We start from the raw sequence: 14,270 nt of genomic DNA, 5'->3' as shown, positions 1-14,270 counted from the left end.
CAGAAAGAACTACACACTTTATGATTACATTTATATGAAATTCTAGAAAAAGCAGAATTACAGTGACAAAAGGTAGATTGGTGTTTGCCAGGGATGGAGAAAGTGTTAACGCTAAGTGGCACAGGGCAACTTTTGAGCGTAATGAATATTTTCTATGTTTTGATTATTTGGTGACTTTTTATTGTGGTAAAATACATATGTAGCATAAAATTTGCCATTTTAACCATGAAGTGTACGGTTCAGTTACATTAATGACATTTATAATGTTGTGCAACCGCTATTTCCATAACTCTTTCATCACCCCAAACAGCAGCTCTGTGCCCATTAAGTAATAACTCCCCATTCCCTCTTCCCCCACATGATTTTTATTGGATGTAAATTAAACCTTAATAAAGCTGATTCTACAAAGTGTACTGTCTCTCTCCAGTCCCTGTGATAAATGTCCTCCTCCTAGGTGAGGTCATTTTTTTTTTTTTTTTTTTTTTTTGAGACGGAATCTCGCTCTTTCACCCAGTCTGGAGTGCAGTGGCCGGATCTCAGCTCACTGCAAGCCCTGCCTCCCGGGTTCACGCCATTCTCCTGCCTCAGCCTCCCGAGTAGCTGGGACTACAGGCACCTGCCACTTCGCCCGGCTAGGTTTTTTTGTATTTTTTAGTAGAGACGGGGTTTCACCGTGTTAGCCAGGATGGTCTCGATCTCCTGACCTCGTGATCCGCCCGTCTCGGCCTCCCAAAGTGCTGGGATTACAGGCTTGAGCCACCGCGCCCGGCCAGGTGAGGTCATTTTTATAGCCTTTTATGCAGCAACACCCTCTGGACTCTCCTCTGTTCTCTGGACCTGAGTGCCCACGTCGCTGGCAGTCCTGCCCTTCCCAGAGCGTCCACAGATTCTACACACTCATGGTGTCCCCAGCTTGTTTGAGGACTTATTCTTTGGCCCTTGCTCTGACAGCAAGCATCCTTTCCCGCTCTCCAGCTAATCATCTCTCAGTCTTTTCACCCAGCCCCACCTACCAACATCTGTCTTTGGCAACATATACCCAACACACACACACACACACACACACACACACCACACCCCATATCTCTTCAGTTAGTCTTTTTACCCAGTTAGACTTTTTACCTAGCCCCACCTACCAACGTCTGTCTTTGGCAACATATACACAACACACACACACACACACACACACCCCGCCCCGTAATGACAGCTTCTCCCTTCAACAGTGTGGCATGGCCTGTTTCGTGTCTTTTCCACTTCCAGGCCCCTAATCCTCTTACCTTTAGCATTTTTCCCTCCCTCACAAGTCAGCTAAGTCCAACCTGGATTTCTTACTTGTATTCTTAAACAGTACAGACTGACTTCAAGGCCAGGTAAAGAGAAAGACATTGAGTTTTCTTTTAAAAGACAGGAATCCTCCTTATGTCAACCTTTCTATGACACTCTACTAATCATGCACCTCCAAGGACATGGAGCTGGCATCTTCCCAGTGTCCTGTCCCACTGATGTCCAGCAGTGGCCTCAGAGCTGACTTGTTGGTCCTGTTGTCCTTTTCAGGTGAGAAAGTAAAATGCACCTCTTCCTTTTGGCTCCCCTTCTCCTCCTTCTCCAAAAGATACGTAACCAATCCTTTCTCTCTCATTTCTCCCCACACTAAGGGCAAGGGTGGTCCTAAGTTAAAAACAGCATCCCGGCCTGGTGTGGTGGCTCACACCTGTAATCCCAGCACTTTGGGAGGCCAAGGTGGGCGGATCACCCGAGGTCAGGTATTTGAGACCAGCCTGGTCAACATGGCAAAACCTCATCTCTACTAAAAATACAAAAATTAGCCAGGCGAGGTGGCGTGCACTTGTAATCCCAGCTATCGGGAGTCTGAGGCAGGAGAATCACTTGAACCTGGGAGATAGAGGTTGCAGTGAGCCGAGACAGAGCCATTGTGCTCCAGCCTGGGCAACAGAACGAGACCCCAACTCAAAACAAAACAAAACAAAACAAAACAAAAAAATGGCATCCCATCTTTTCACAGGAGGTGCTAGAAAGCTGCTGCAGGGTAGCTCAGACAGTGGTCATGTGGGTTGGGTCCATTTCTCATTTTGTGAGGCCTGAGGGGACACAGTCTGAAAGCATGAGGTTAGGGAAAGATATTAACACACTCAGTAATAGAAACACGAAGCTAGAGGTCTGCAGCTTATGTGGGTCAGGATACTTCAAAGGGGGCTGGACCAAGGCTGCCCACTCTGGCCTCCTCCATAGTGTTTGAAGTATTGAACCCTCTCCCCACACAGCTCTGGGGAACTTGCAAAGGCAACTGTTAACTCCATCAGCGTGTGCAGGAAGAGCTCCTCTTCCCCTTCAATGTCCGAAGGAAAAGGTACTGCTGCGGTTAGGGAAGTAATCTTGGAATAAGACTGACCCTTGTGGACAAGTAGCAGAGTTTCCTTGAGAGTTGGGTTAGAAGAAGGTTGGAAGAAAGATCTAAGGACAGGGAGTCATGTTAGTGACCATGGGGCACCCATGAAGAACTTCTTATGAAGTAATTTAACTTCCCGAGTGCCTTCTGAAAAAATCACATTTAACCCTCAGTTTTAGTCCTCTTTCCCCACCATCCTATGTTATAATTCCCTTCAATTCAATGACAATTCACCCTCTCCCTACTCCCTCAAAATGAGTGATGGTATTATGGAAAATGAAGGGAGCATATAATAAACAAAGTGTGGTTTCCTCCAGACTCAGCTCAACTGGTGCCTGGTTGAAGGGCCCTCTGCAGGGAGGGGATTACGCCTAGGAACTCCAGGCAGGTAGCAGCCATGAGGTAACCAGAGCTCCACAGCAGAGGGGATAGAGGGAAGACGCACATGAAATTGAAGAGCAGCTCCCAGTAGGCATCTCTGGAACACTAGATGAATCTTTCCAAATGCTTAGAGAGGAATGTAAACTTTTATGGAGGGGAAGCTGATATTTGGGCCATGAGTGGATCAGATCTCGAATTTCACTCCTCTCCAAAGAGAAGGGAGCAAGGAGTTGCCATGTATTTTTCAAACTCTGGGTCACATTTGAATGACCTTGAATGTTGAGGTCTGTTCACTCAAGACTCAAGAATGGAGTCTTCAGTGAACAGACTTCACTCAAGTAAGCCTATACAAAAGCCACATTAAAACAAAACTAGAAAGCAACAAGCTGAGGGAGATGTTCCCATGATGAACAAAGGGTGGTGCCCTAATGTGGAGAGGAGAGTACCCACAATTCAGTTAGAAAAGCCAACATAACAAAAAAGTAAAAATGATCGTATATGGCCAAGGATAAACCAAAGAGAGTTTATTTACAAAAAAACTATTTATGTAGTTGTGATTTTGTGAAACTATGTAAGTTACCTATTACCTGTTAGCTCCAGGTAGCAGCCCCAATTATCACTTCTTGATCTGAAAAGATAAGAGGAGGGAAATGTCACTGGAGCTCAGAGGGAGAGCAGGTCTGGTCAGAAGATCATTGAGCTTTGTTCTAAAGATACAGCCCGTCAGAGGCAACCTCACAGGGAGGCACCTAATGAAATAAATACTTTGAACTGAATCCCTTCCTACCTCCAATCTCCTGCCAGGCTTTCCACTGGCTAAGCCCAGCTCGGAGCCCAAGGGCACAGGCGCCATGCTGATGAATCCCAGACAGGTCCCACTTGTAGGGCAAGAGCAAGACGGAAAATGGAGAGAGTGAATGTGAAGTGGCAAACAGGATACTCAGCACAGGAGGAAAGAATTTGAGTATGCAATTCACAGAGGAAGAGATACCCTTGGGCTTACTGGCCACTTGAGACTAGCTCAATCTCACCAGTCAGGAAAGCTCAGATTCTGAAGTCAGACTGCCTGAGTCTGTCTGTTCTACTCTTAGTTATGATGTAATCTTATCAAGTCTTGTTTTCATCCGTTGTAAAATGGGAGTAACAATAGTATCTACATCATAGGGTTATTGCAATGATCAAGTGGAGAAAGGCATGTAAAGCCCTGGGCAGTGCTTGGCGTGGAGCAAGCAAACAATACATGATATATATATCTTTTTATTTCAAATTGGTAAATGATAAAGATCTGTAGTACTTGTTATGGGCAACGTTATAGGGCAAGAGGCAGTCTCAGAAACTTTTAATGGGAGTATAACAGGTATGTAGTCTTTCAGTGGGGAGGAATAATTTGACTGTACTTATTATAATTCAAAATAGGAGTAAACAATTCCATGTCTAATAATTTATCTTACACAATTACCTTCAGGAATACACAAAAAATATATGCACAAAGATGTTTAATGCTAGATTACAATTTGGAAATAACCTACATTGACATAATGAAACTCTGTGTACCAATTTGTGTTGGCTATCTGTTGCTGTGTACAAATTATCCCTGAAACTTGATAGCTTAAAAACGGCAAAAATTTATTATCTCACAGTTTATGTGGGTCAGGAATCCCTGCATGGCTTCGCTAGGTACCTCTGGCTCAAGGTCTCTCATGAGGTTGCGGTTCTACTGTTGATCAGGGCTTTGATCTCCTCTGAAAACTTGATGGGGGAGTGGAAGGGGAAGATACAGACACACATATGTGTATTTTATTCCTGCATTGTTCTCCCCATATGGTTTGGGTGGGCATGGGCATCCTCTCTTCCCATTGGAGTGGTAAGGTCTATGTTAAGTGTTTGGACTTGGAACAGAAGGGACCAGAAGAGGCCCTCTGTCTTGCCTTGATCCTAGCCCATTCAGGCTAGTCTAACTTAGGTAAGGAGCTCGTCCTTTTTTTGAAAGGAAATGTAGTATTTGAAGCTGATGCTTGAGCCAATTGCATGATTTGCCTTGCCTTGCTTCGTTCTCTGTGAATATATTTCCCCCTGGTACCTTAGGAGAAGGGGTTGGCAGCCAAAATAGAGTTAAGACAATCAAGTATTCCAGCAGTTCCCAGCTAAATCTGTATCTCTACCTGTCACACCCTTCAAACACATGAAACTACATTCGTCATGAAGACGTTATCATGGCCCTTTTGAGTCTTCTCTCCTTGAGGTCAAACACTCCCCATTTCTTATCATTTTCCCTCAAATAAGGTAGGTTTGCTATCCCTAATAATTTTGCTCACTCTCTAAAGCATGTGTATGATGAGTGAATTCATTCATTCAATAATGAATGAATATTCTAATTTGTGAATGTCCTTCTTCAAACATTACCAGGGCCTGGTGGCACTTTAAGAGCAGTGTACCAGTTAGCATGCTTGAAACTACACAAAGAAGAAAAACTAACCTCAAGCTGATTTAAACAATATAGGAATCATTCGTTCACAAAACACGGAGCCCAGAAGCTGTAGAGATCCAGCAGAATTCGGAGAGTTTGACACTGTGGTAAAGGTTCTGGATCTCTATTTCTATGATACTGTTGGCTCAGCTTTTGACCTAATTTTCAAGCTGGGGTTTTTCCTCTTAGCAATGTACCTGCAGCTATACTATTCTTACCAGGCTCACTTATGCCCACCCAGAGACCAGAGAGCTTCCCATTCCCACAACCACCAAGCCAAAGGAGCTTTAGCTGGACTGGACTGACATAGGCCACCTTCCCAGTCCTGAACCAACCACCCCCTGTGCTGTTCAACTTGGGCTTGGGGAGGTGCATATCCTGGAGCCAGGACTGCTGCTAAGAGGATAGGACTTCCAGGCCTTCACATTCCCCCTGTCCCACTCTTTCCCAGCACCCAGAAGTGGGAAAACCTCACCCAAACCTCCTAGCTGGGAATATCAATTCTGTTAGGGGGAGCAGAAAGGGGACTTGATTCTTCCGCCATTTATTCAGCCAGTGTTCCGTGAGGACTGAGTGCATGCCAGACACTCTCCGGTGCCCTGGAAAGACAGCAGAGAACAAAATGGACAAAGGCCCTGCTCTCATGGAGGAGAGACAGAAAGAAAACACACAGAAATAAATCAGGTAGGGTAAGAACTACCAGGAACCATGAGGGTGCTATTCTGTGAGGGTTGACGAGGAGACTTCTCAGGAAAGGTGACATTTGAGAAATGCTTTGGAGAAAATAGAGAGGGAACCATGCAGGTAAGAGGATGAAGAATGAGGGCTGGGGGACCAGGTAAGCACAAAGAGCCTGAGATGGGAGTGTCCTTGCAGTATCTGAGGAACAACAAGGTGTGGGGTGAAGGGAGGGTGAGAAAGGGGTGAGGGCTGGGCGTTTGGGGCCGGGCAGGCCATGGCAAGAATGGTGAGAATGAGAGCAAGGGAGGAAATCAGCCTGGTCTTCCGTGGACAGGGGCCTGGCTTTTCAGCTGTGGCTACACTTAGTGGCTATGCCACTGCCACCCCCACCCCACTGCTTCCTTGCCACAGAGCTTACATCCCATGCAAGGCTGAAAATACCACTTAGTTGCCCTGCAGTTGGGCATGAGGAAGTGACTTGCAATCCATGTCACATAGCTTCTCTTCAGGCAGTTTGCAAAGAGGACAGACGGTGGCCAAGAGCAGTCAGGAGGCCCTTGCCAGATTCTAGGACAGATGCCGGTTGTGTCTGATTAGTGATAATGGCCATAGGACAAGAGATGAGGGTGGGCTGAGACAGAGAGGACAGAGATGAAGCAGAAATGAGAGAGGGATGAGGAAGGGCAGAGCCTGGAGCAAAAGCCATGGTGTGGTTACAAAAATGAGTTTCCTGATGTGGTGGCCCTGCCTGTCATAGCGAGAGGGAAAGAGCTCCTGTTTTTGGGGAACACCAGAAGGCAAGAATGGAAAGAAACCAGACCCAATCACAGCTCTGGTCGTGGCATACGCTATTTGTTCTGCCGAGGGTACCCTTTGCCTGGCAAACGCCTGTTTTTCCCTGTACTCCTCTTCTGTACTGGACTGCAGGTAGGCTCCTTAGGGACCAGCTTAATGCTTTTTGTATCCCTGGCTCTTAACATAAATATGTATATAAATATTAGTTTATATTAATATAAATAGGTGACTATCAAATGAGTGCTGAATGAAATACTGATAATGAAAAAAAGGAACAGGTAAAAAATGGTAACGAAAAGGGGTGAAATTGTGAAATATTTAAATTAGGATATTGAGACATTTGTAAATATTGGTGGAAGAGATGAGGCTGTACTTGGAAACTCTTAGAAGATTCTGTATGTGGAAGGAGGATATTTAAATCTTTGAGCTAATACCAAATATGAGGAGGAATTGTAACTATTAACCAAGAAGAGCCCATGAAGAAGGGTTCAGAGAAAACTAAGTGAGACCATACATTAAGTTCAAAGTCTGAGCCCACAGATAACCTGAAGGTCAAGAAATCATGAGAGTAAATCTGTCAGATGTTCTGAAAACATAGCACATTCTGTGATGTGATCATACAATGCAATCGTGAAAATCTTGAACACTCAAGATCTATTTTTCCAGAGGAATCAACATAAGGGCTGCATGCTTAGCCTGCATGACGTATAACATGGTAGTTTCATGGTACTTTTCTGGGAAATGATCTTTCAGCTAGGCCAACGGCAATGTTTCATGGTTCCAATTCCTCTTTCTCTGCCTTAGGACAACTTGGGGAAATTAACATTACACCATATAATGCTACTTTAATTTTTACCTTTTCTCAGCTATCTCATAGTGTGTTCCAACATTCAAGGTAGGAGAATCTGGGGCCTCTCCTTTGCCCCGTCTTCAGCCATCTGGCAATGTCTGGAGACATTTTTGTTTGTGATGACTGGAGGGGTGCTACCGGCATTGACTGGATAGACACCAGGGGTGCTGCTGAACACCCTGCAATGCACAGGACAGCCCGCCCACAACACAGAACTCTCAAGGCCAAAATGTCAATAGTGCCAACGTTGAGAAAGCCTGCAGTTTCTCCTAAATGCACAGCACAGATATTGTAGCAACTGCCTGGCTGGCCAGCTTTGAGATTTTGTGGTTTTGGCCGGGCGCAGTGGCTCAAGCCTGTAATCCCAGCACTTTGGGAGGCCGAGACGGGTGGATCATGAGGTCAGGAGATCGAGACCATCCTGGCTAACACGGTGAAACCCCGTCTCTACTAAAAAATACAAAAAAACTAGCCGGGTGAGGTGGCAGGCGCCTGTAGTCCCAGCTACTCGGGAGGCTGAGGCAGGAGAATGGCATGGACCCAGGAGGCGGAGCTTGCAGTGAGCTGAGATCTGGCCACTGCACTCCAGCCTGGGAGACAGAGCGAGACTCCGTCTCAAAAAAAAAAAAAAAAAAAAAAAAAAGGTTTTGTGGTTTTAACAAATGTAAAAAAATGGGAAGGATTTTCTTTTCTTTTCGTTTTTTTTGTTTGTTGGTTTTTTTTTTTTTTTGAGATGGAGTCTCGCTCTATTGCAAGGCTGGAGTACAGTGGTATGATCTTGGCTCACTGCAACCTCCGCCTCCTGGGTTCAAGCAATTCTTCTGCCTCAGCCTCCCAAGTAGCTAGGACTACAGGTGCATGCCACCACGCCTGGCTGATTTTTGTATTTTTAGTAGAGATGAGGTTTCACCATGTTGGCCAGGGTGGTCTTGATCTCTTGACCTTGTGATCCGCCCACCCTGGCCTTCCAAAGTGCTAGGATTACAAGTGTGAGCCAATGTGCCCGGCCAAAAAATGGGAAGGATTTTCTTTGTTTCCATTTTAGAGGTTAAAATGAGATGTTATCAATATCTCTCATATTGTACTTCAAATTGTATCACACCTAAAGTCCCCTTCCAATGAAAGGCTTTTCAGGTGCTTTTTTCAGGACTCACACCACTGTTTACCAAGTGCTTAGATGACATTGCTAAAGGGCTATAAGAACAGTGAAGGTTAAAAGCAGGTGGCAATAGACACTAAAATCCTGCCCAAAGTCACAGTCGTGGGTAGCGTGAAGTAGGGGTGTGTTGGGGCTCAGAAATCAATACCTCAAAATGAAGGCCTCGGAAGCACCGTAGAAGCAAAACCTTTTCCTGCCCTTCCGCCCTGTCAGTGCTAGCCCCTGCGCTAGAAACTAGGATCCCTCTGCCCCCAAGGCAGGCCATAGAAACCAGAACCTTTTCTCCCCAAAGCTAGTCATAAAACTGAAAAATACTACTTTAATTTTCCCTCCACTTTTCTGTATAAAAACAGGCTATGAATAAACTATCTGACCCACCTTGTTTGACTATGGGTCATGTGACCCCCCCATTCCAGACAGGGTCCTGCCCCATACCCAGAAGGAAGGAATGCTGCTCGGGAGGCCAAGAAGAATCCAGACAGACAGACTTTGCTGGGCGTCCCCATTCAGTCTATTAGCATTGGATCACACTCTTTTCGTCTCCATGGCTGTCCATACTGTGCTGTGCCTAAGCACTAAAACGGTCAGTTTCCCCGATATCTCTGAGTCTTCTTTCCGAAGGCGCCCATGTAGACATGTTACATAGATGTGTACGCCTTTTCTCTAGTTAACCTGCTTTTTGCCAGTTGACTTTTTCGGAGAACCTTCAGGGAAACGAGGGGAAAGCTCTCCCTCTGCTCCTGCAGTGGCTGGCCATCAGTCCCAGCTTCACCTGCCCGCTCTGCCACTGACCAAGTCACTGGCCCTTGGCAGTTCCCTCTCCGTGCTTCAGTTTTCTCTTCGGGAAATGAGGATTGTGGTAGAGGGCTTACCTCTTTGTGGTGCGAATGCACATGTGACAAAATTAGAGCAGCACCTAGTGTGTAGAAAGCTTAGTTACCAAGAGCGTGGGCATTTTCATGTACGAACCAAGGTGCTGCTGCTGTGAGGAAATAGCATAAATATAATTTATGTTTTCTTTGGCTGGCCAGCTTTAACTTTTTGTGGGTTTTTGTTTCGTTTTGTTTTGTTTTTGAGACAGAGTCTTGCCCTGTTGCCCAGGCTGGAGTGCAGTGGCACCGCAATCTCAGCTCACAGCAACCTCTGCCTCCCAGGTTCAAGTGATTCTCCTGCCTCAGCCTCCTAAGTAACAGGTGCGTGCCAACGCGCCCGGCCAATATTTTGTATCTTTAGTAGAGACGGGGTTTCGCCATGTTGGCCAGGCTGGTCTCGAACCCCTGACCTCGTGATCCACCCGCCTCAGCCTCCCACCTCGATTTCCATTTTTGATGTTACAATGAGACTTTATTGTTATTTCTCATATTACACTTTATATTTGTAAATTAATAAAACAAATTACATATATTTGCTTTGTAATTTGCTTTATTAACTTACAAGCAAAATTACTAAAAGTTATTTTTATTAATAGCCGTGATTTTTCAAGGAATCACTAATAGTTATGACAGCAGGAAGAGCAATTCCTGGGACCAGAGGCGTTATTCTGTATTTGTTGTTTCTCCCAGTTCTGTAACATACCACAGGAGGGCACCAAAAGATTCCTTTTGAACACAAGCGCCAGGCTGAAAGTTTTGTTCTGTAAGCGGTACCAAAATAGTCACAAGATGGTGCTAATACATTCCTTTTGAAAACCTAAGTGGGCAGTCTCGGTTTGGTTATTTAAATTATATAAAAACTAATACTGCAATTATCACTTTAATTAGAACAATGCAATTCATGAGGTCAAGGGCAAACTTTTCGATTCAAACGTAGACCAAATAGTCTTTGCTCTAGATCTAATCATAGGAAAGGTCTTGAAGTGAAAGTTTCTGTCTCTATTAATCAAAGTTTTAACAAAAAATGTATTTTTAACAATCATACTTAACAGGTGGCGAGTTAGCAGCCCTATTTCACAGGAAGGATGGGGCTCTTGGAATCTCCTCTAAAGAACAGAACCTAATACCTTGAGGACTGTCTGAGCGGGGAGCTGCCTTGGGGAGTTCCGGGTTCTTTTCATTACAAGTTTACTCCTCAGCAAATTAAAGACTTGCTGGAAGAAAAGTAACAGGGCATCTCTAGAGTCCTGGATTTTGTTCAAAGAAGAGCACGAAACATGATTTTAGACAACAAAAATAAAAGAGCAGGACTCTGTCGTGACTTTCCCTCTGAGCCTGAACTTACCTTCCCATGGGGCGGGATGGCCCCCAGCAAGTGGAGAAGAATGAGGCTGAGGGACACATTCAAAGCAGAATGTGTACATAACTTTTAAGAATATGATACAACGGCCTCAAGAACAGGAACTTGGGGTCATACAGATGTCCTAACAGGAGGAATCAAATAGTGGCAGCTCCTTCAAATCTGTTGGTTCCTCTACTATTTCACTTTCTCCTTTTTGTATTTATGTAGAGAATGAGAATGAAAGACTTGAGAATGATCATGCAATAATGAAGTAAGGAAAAGCCCTGAAGTCAGGAATGAAGGAATCCCACTTTTGTTATGTCAAAATTGCCAGAAGCCTAGGCTAGAAGCATGAGGGGGAGGAGAAAAGAAGCTAAGAGGGAGAAGGAGGCAATCAGGATTGAAAAACCACTCTAATCAGCAAGGTCTTAGCGCCCTCCCACTCGAAACTCATATAATTCTCAAAATAACTCTACCAGTTTGAAAGGGAAACTGAGAACGTGAGAAGGTAAGTCACGCAACTAGTAAGGGGTGGAACCAGGAGTCAATCCAGATAGCTAAGAAACGCCAAGTATGTGGAATTTTAATAAAAGCTGACCACGAATCATCCAGAACCTTTCATATTTACTCTGTGTCAGTTGTTGTCGGAGGAACATACAGAAAACAGGTAATTTGCTCTTCATTGCTGTGACTGAGGGGCAGTGACCACGGAGGATACAGATAGGACTATAGTCTCTTCCCAGGGGAGGGAGTCTGGCCCCAGGATGCTGGGTGGTTTCCAGTGGAGGATGGAAGAAGCGACTTCCATGCTCCAGGCTGCGGCCTGCCCAGCAGACACTGCCTGGCTCCCTCCAAGGTGGTAGTTTGCCTCTGTTGCTTATCGATGTGCTATAAAAAGAAAAGCGCTTGTAAACAACTCGAGTGCATGAACAACTTAATTAAAATCATTAAAGTAATAGCTTGTGAAAAAAGTAGTAAAACTAATTATTATAAAGTAGCTGTGTGGGAGGATGAAAATTGCTGACATTCTTTAGGTCTAAACTGCTCTATCTGGCACAGAAAACACAAGACAGTTTAACCATATCCTCAGAAGGGATCTGAGGTTCCCCTCTCCCAGCTTAGATTTTAATTCTCCTGTTTCTCAGTTTTTAATTTCCTCCTTGGCAACAACCACACGCAAATGACCCTCCAGTGGTTCTCATTATGACTTGTCCCTTCTAGTCAAACATCTGACTTTTTTTTTTTTTTTAGAGGGAGTCTTGCTCTATCGCCCAGGCTGGAGTGCAGTGGGATGATCTCAACTCACTGCAACCTCTGCCTCCCAGGTTCAAGCAATTCTCCTGTCTCAGCCTCCCAAGTAGCTGGGATTATAGGTGCACCCCACCATGCCCAGCTAATTTTTGTATTTTTAGTAGAGACAAGGTTTCACCATATTGATCAAGCTGGTCTCGAACTCCTGACCTCAGGTGATCCGCCCGTCTTGGCCTCCCAAAGTCCTGGAATTGCAGGCGTGAGGCACCGCGCTCAGCTGCATCTGACTTTTTTTTTTTAACTCAAATAATTATAAAAGTTTGGAATCTGAGAAGCTCAGGGCTGAAGGAACCTGAAAACCTGCTGGTAAAATTATCTGTAGGATGCATGGCTCCCTTTGCAAACGTTCCCAGAGTGTTGCCACTTGATGGTTATCCAGCCTTTGCTGGAGCCCTTTCAGTGAGGAGGAAGTGACCGCTGTGGTAGCTCCGGCTGCTGTCGAGTGCCTTTTTGTTTTAAGTTACACTCAGTCCTTTTAGTGCCCCAGTATTCCTCGTTCTCTGCTTCAAGGCCATAGAGAATAGGAAAACTGCCCCTTCCAAATATTTGAAGGAAGAGCGATGTCAGCTTATGCCTTCCCAGTGTCTAATTCAAGCACCAAACCAGCCAGGTGTTCCACGCACAGGAGCGCAGCTCCAGCTGAAAGGCCCCACAGTTTGCCTAGGCCCAGCCATGTTTACCTGAGATGGGCAGATGCAGCCCGGCTGAGAGCAGGATCAGAGTCTGCTGAGAGGAGCCACAGTCGGAGCTGAGGGAAAATCGGTGAACATCAAGCCCAGGCCTAGAATAGGGAACAGAAGGACATCAGACTTGCTAGCTCAGAGTGTCAAAAGTAGAGAGAAACAGAAAGAAGCGTCCAGAAAGGCAGTTCAGAACTAAGACCGTGAACGGTCAATTTGTACAGGAGCTCGCCTCTCCGGAGTGAGTCACGCACATCTCATGGCCATGCAGAGTGATAGCCGCAGTCAGACAGACACCTGGTAGTTCTTCAAGCATTCATTGTGTGACAGGCTTTTGCTACTCCCCTTATTAGCCATTCTATCATCTTTCAGATCATCTCATAGAATAACTGGTCATTAGTAGGTGGAACCCATCTGACACTTTTGGGTGATGGACTGAGAGGTGCTTAAAAATGTATGTCAGAACACACAGCAGACTTTCTTTGCTCAGGAAAAATCACTTTAGTGAACCGTCTTAATTATGTAAACATAATTTGATATAGGATGGGAGTTAGATCAAATTACAACACTGCACAGCCAATAACTTAAAACAAAATACGTGACATCCCTGTGTTTAAAAGTAAACTGGTCACTCTTAACCACTTGTCAGCTCTCTTTGCAGAGTTCCCTGACAACATTTCCACTTCATTTCACCGCCCTGAGCTCCTCTTTCTCACTTCCCTTCTGGCTTTCAGCCTTCAATTCTTTTTTTTTTTTCCTTTTTTTTAGGTTCAGAGGTACGAGTGCAGGCTTGTTATACAGGTAAACTCATGTCATGGGGGTTTGGTGTACGGATTATTTTGTCACCCAGGTACTAAGCCTAGTACCCAATAATAATTTTTTTTTTTTTTTTTGAAACGGAGTCTCGCTCTGTCGCCAGGCTGGAGTGCAGTGACGTGATCTTGGCTCACTGCAACTTCTGCCTCCCAGGTTTAAGTGATTCTCCTGCCTCAGCCTCCTGAATAGCTGAGACTACAGGCGCGTGCCGCCATGCTCAGCTAATTTTTGTATTTTTAGTACAGACAGGGTTTCACCATGTTGGCCAGGATGGTCTCAATCTCTCGACCTCGTGATCCACCCACCTTGGCCTCCCAAAGGTGCTGGGATTACAGGCGTGAGCCACAGCACCCAGCCAGCTTTCAATTCTTGGTACTTTTCATGTACAAATTAAGTTAGCTTTGGAGATTTCATCTTTCATATCCAAGTTCTTTTGCTAAACAAAAGGATAGTCCTCTCTATGAACAATTCTATTTCCATCTTTAAAATTAATGTTTTTAGGCCTATTA

At 45.0% G+C, this 14,270-nt stretch overlaps 1 long non-coding RNA gene across 1 annotated transcript; it reads right to left on the bottom strand.

The window, feature by feature from the left end:
• Positions 1-11,520: 11,520 nt before the first annotated feature.
• On the bottom strand, positions 11,521-13,085 carry LOC112613077. Its single transcript, XR_003116913.1, has 2 exons — positions 12,946-13,085; positions 11,521-11,842 (listed from the first exon to the last, which is right to left on the bottom strand). It is a non-coding gene; the product is annotated as an uncharacterized LOC112613077 (long non-coding RNA).
• Between the last annotated feature and the right edge of the window lie 1,185 nt (positions 13,086-14,270).

Source organism: Theropithecus gelada, chromosome 1 (assembly GCF_003255815.1).
Source record: "Theropithecus gelada isolate Dixy chromosome 1, Tgel_1.0, whole genome shotgun sequence".
Classification (NCBI taxonomy): domain Eukaryota; kingdom Metazoa; phylum Chordata; class Mammalia; order Primates; family Cercopithecidae; genus Theropithecus; species Theropithecus gelada.
Note: the sequence above shows the minus strand (reverse complement) of the source record. Positions and strands in the feature narration are given on the sequence as shown.